Source organism: Rhinopithecus bieti, unplaced genomic scaffold, assembly GCF_001698545.2.
Source record: "Rhinopithecus bieti isolate Rb0 unplaced genomic scaffold, ASM169854v2 scaffold_11404, whole genome shotgun sequence".
Lineage (NCBI taxonomy): Eukaryota > Metazoa > Chordata > Mammalia > Primates > Cercopithecidae > Rhinopithecus > Rhinopithecus bieti.
This window is the reverse complement of record NW_016806911.1, coordinates 696812-701233: the sequence shown is the minus strand read 5'-3', so window position 1 is coordinate 701233 and position 4422 is coordinate 696812. Positions and strand designations below refer to the sequence as shown.

Genomic DNA, 4422 nt, shown 5'->3' with positions numbered 1-4422 from the left:
TTTTTTTTCTTTTTTTTCTGAGACGGAGTTTCGCTCTGTCGCCCAGGCTGGAGTGCAGTGGCCGGATCTCAGCTCACTGCAAGCTCCGCCTCCTGGGTTTTTATGCCATTCTCCTGCCTCAGCCTCCCGAGTAGCTGGGACTACAGGCGCCCGCCACCTCACCTGGCTAGTTTTTTTTTTTTTTTAGTAGAGACGGGGTTTCACCGTGTTAGCCAGGATGGTCTCGATCTCCTGACCTCGTGATCCGCCCATCTCGGCCTCCCAAAGTGCTGGGATTACAGGCTTGAGCCACCGCTCCCGGCCCAAGGTTCTTTTTTCTATGTATTCTAGTTTATTGTTGAAATTTCCCAGTGCATTTTATATTTCTCTAAGTGTGATTTTGATTTCTAGAAGTTGTGATTGTTTTTCCTTCATATTTATTTCTCTGTAGAATTTTTCTTCCATATTGTGTATTGTTTTCAAAATTTCTTTAAGTTGATTATCACCTTTTTCTGGTACCTTCTTGAATAGCTTAATAATCAACCTTCTGAATTATTTTACTTGGCAATTTGGAGATTTCTTTTTGATTTGGATCCATATTTTGGGAGCTGGCATGATATTTTGGGGGTGTTGTAGAACCCTGTTTTGTCATATTACCAGAATTACTTTTCTGATTTACTCTCATTTGGGAAGACTATTTCAAAAAATTGTTCTTGAATTTATTTCTGATTGAACTTTTTTTTTTTTTTTTTTTTTTTTTTTTTTTTAGTTCTTGCTTTTTCCTCTTAAGGATTAGAGTTTAATATTTATTTTAGCCTAATTTGAACTTTGGTTCTTGTGTGGGTGAAGACTGTATAAAGTCCTTAGTTACAGAGTCTTTGTGTGCTGACTTTGTCCAATACCTGTTGTAGTAGTTGTATTTTTGGTGTGTAGGCGAGTTCTCTGTCTTCTATGGAGTTGGGATGGTAGGTATCTCTTGAAACTTATCTTGTTCTCTCATGGTATATAGTTTATTTATTTATTTATTATTTTCCTGGTATTTTATTTACTGAGTTGATGGTAGGTAATTCTGGGTAGGCACCTGTTGTGGCTAAGGCAGGTGGGTAGATGTAATGCCCATTGGTCGACCGATGTCCCAGCCTTGATGAAAGTTGCTGGGGGAGCTTTTTATTAGATGTGTTGAGGTTTTGTCAGGGTTAAGATTAGGAGCTACCTCAGTTCCCCTGACAGGTCAGCAGGAAAGCCATCCACCTCACAGTCTCACTTTGTTGTCCCAGTGTTGTGACTATTCAGATCATATAGGCACCTCTTTCTGTCTATAGGAAGGTTGATGTTCCAAGTAGGGGGGAATTATGACTCTACCTCTAGTGCAAGGCTGAATCTGGAATTCACTACTCCTGTGGAGCTGTGCTTACCCTGGATTGTTCCAGAAAGGCTGTCTGTAGGTGCATCCATGCTGCATTCCTATGGGGGAAGCCCCAACTGTGTCTGTGGTAGTATGCCAGTGGGGACCCCTGCTCTGAGGCCCTTTATGATTATAGGGGCTGCCTGCCTGTTGGAGAATAAGGACAGACATTCTCTACTTCACCTAGCACTGAAATTGTGTCTCTGCTGTGAGAAAGAAAGTACCTACGAATGGGAAGATTTGGAACTCAAAGCCTGCTGTTCAGATTCTTGTCCCATGAGGCAATACCTTGATGTGGTGCTCTCCTCCTTTCTTTAGTGATGGGGCTTCCTGAGAGCCAGACTGCAGCAATTGTTACTGTTTTTCTAGGTCTAGCCACCCAGCGGGGCTCCATGCTGGTGCTGGGGAATATCTGCAAAGCGTCTTGTGATGTGATCCATCTTCAGGTCTCCGAGACAGCCATGTATACCAGCACAACTCTAGTGGATGTGGCAGGGGAGTAGAGTAGACTTGGTGAGAACCCTGGTTGAAGATGTGTTTAGTGCTCTGGCTTTCTTGAATGCTGGCTATGCTAGCAGTGAAGTTGTCCATGACTGCTAGCAACTTCACTGCTAGAATAGCCAGCATTTGAGAAAGGTAACCAGGACTTCTGGTTAGCCAGGATTATTCTGGCAGTAGAATTAGCTGTTGCTTTCTCCTTCCTGGGAGCAGGGTTATTCTGTTATGAGTTGCTGTAATGGCAAGAGTTGGTTGGCCTCTGGCCCAGAGGTGGTGCTTTCAAGAGAGCATCAGCTGTGGTAGTAGCAGTGGAATATAAGCTTGGCCTAAGTTGATTGGGGAGATATTCTGGTATCTCAGGTGATGGGTGGAGCCATAAAGCTCTCAAGAGTTTTTGTCTTTTGTGTTCAGTTACCAGCGTGGGTAGAGAAATGTCATCAGGTGGAATAGGGTTAGGCGATCTGAGCTCAGTGTCTCCTTGGGTGGGGCTTGCTACAGCCACTGCGGGAGATGGGGTGTGGTTCTCAGGCCAATGAGGTTTTACCTTAGAGGAGATTATTGCTGTCTTTGCTGTGCCATATAGCTCACCACAGAAGTGGGAGATAGCTTGTAGCAAAAAATCTCACCCAGCTCCCACACAGTTGGTGAGGCTGGTCTTGCTCCCCGCCCTGCTAACAGCACCAAGTTTAGATCCAGGCAGTCTGCTTGCAGAACGCTGATCTTGTTCCAGGCCGTAAACTTCCCGGCTGAGAAATCATGCTCCGGCTTTCAGGCCTCTCCCCTCCCAGTCTTCCCACAGTGTCGTCGGTGGCTCCTATGATTGTATCTGCAGCAGTTTCTGTTTGCTCCCCAGATTCTACGCAAAAAAGCCCTTGCCCAGTCAAAATTATTACAAAATTTGTTCAGAAGTTTCTTATACCCTGTGACTCCTCCCTAATTCTGCTGGCTGCCTTCCCTAAGGGCCCCTGTGAGATATACTCAGGGATGGCTTTCCCAGGCTTGAGCTTTGGAGACTGGGAGTGCCTATAAGGTCTTCCCACTGCTACTTCTACATTTCACGCGGCTCCCTAAATCTGTTCTAGCTCCAGCTCAAGTTATGTCCTTCTCTAGTGATCTGGATTTTCAGATTACCCAGTGGGGATATGTGTTTGAAGGAAGGTTTTCCCTCCTCAGATTTTGGGAACACACAATTTTTCACCTGTCTGACGGAATTTGCAGCGGTGTGCCACCTCTTTCAAAGGATTAGTGAATTCTTTTAGTTTTCCTGGTATATTCCCACAGTGGCTCTTGAAACAAAAGTTCACTGTGTGACTCTCCACACACTGTTCTGTCCATCCAAGTGACAGCTGCACACCCTATCTCCTATCTGCTATCTTCTTTCCTTCTGTTTTATAATTGTTTTAATTAAAATTTTCATTCAGAAATATCATAGCAATTTATCCGTTTATCAGCATTTGTACTTCAATTCATTTACCAATGTAGATTCCCCAGGTCACACAGATCATAGCCCATGTTCTAAATTATTATGTTCTTCTTATTAGCTTATATAAATAGTTTGTCAGGTGAAGATGTTCACATTTAAAACTTCTTTTATGTTGAAATATAACATACATTTAAAAGAAAACATATCCCATCAATATTTTTTTCATATGTATATTCACAAAATAATTATTAAATGATTCCCTTACTTGAAAATGACAAAGATATTAAAAATCATTTTAGATTTTACATTTGTCTTTATAATATTTAAGTTACTAGAGTTCTTTTTGGGGTTCATACGTGATATGGAGACCTTATTTTCCTGCTTTTGTGGGAATAATGGAGGTAAGTATTTTTTTTCAAACATTACCTGTTGAATAACCAATATTTTTCCAGCAATTATAAATGCTAACCTATTTATATTGCAAACCAAAATGCCTTCATCTAGGCCTTTTATTATGAATAATTGATTTTGCTTATTCATTTATTAATTATAAGTTTATAGAGGAAGGAGGCAAAGCAAGATGGCGGAATAGAACTCTCCAACGTTTGTCCCCATTCAGCAACACCAAATTGAACCAACTATCCATGCAAAAAAAGCATCCTTATCAGAAATAAAAATCAGGTGAGTAGTGACAGCACCTAGTTCTAACATAATATCTAGGAAAGAGGTGTTGAAGACTCTTGCATTACCTACATTACCCCTCTCCCATTCCTTGTGTCATAGGGAGAGACAATCTGTGTCCTGGGAGAGGGACAGTGAAGTGAGCGTGGAACTTTGCATTGGAATTCAGTACTGCTCTGCCACAGGGGAACATGACACATGGCAGAATTCTGCTGGTTCCTGCAGGGGACCATCTATATCAGTCCTGGGCCAAAAAGGAATTCCCCACCCCTGTAGGAGGAACCTAAGTGTAGCTGGCTTCACTATCGCTGACTAAAGTGGCCTGGAATCTGGAAGAAAATTGAGCAGCAGTCAGGCCACAAGAACTGCAGTCATTGTATAAGCTCTAATGTTTTTCTGGTCTCAAAGGCAGTTGACTTGGGGTATGTGTAACCTA

General features: G+C 42.4%; 1 long non-coding RNA gene across 1 annotated transcript in view; it reads left to right on the top strand.

Moving 5' to 3' along the window:
- LOC108533763 (uncharacterized) overlaps window positions 1-3944 on the top strand; it is a 23587-nt gene extending 19643 nt beyond the window's left edge. Inside the window, exon 4 of the long non-coding RNA XR_001886816.1 lies at window positions 3860-3944. This is a non-coding gene — a long non-coding RNA (uncharacterized LOC108533763). The remainder of the gene's footprint in view (window positions 1-3859) is intronic.
- Window positions 3945-4422: the final 478 nt, after the last annotated feature.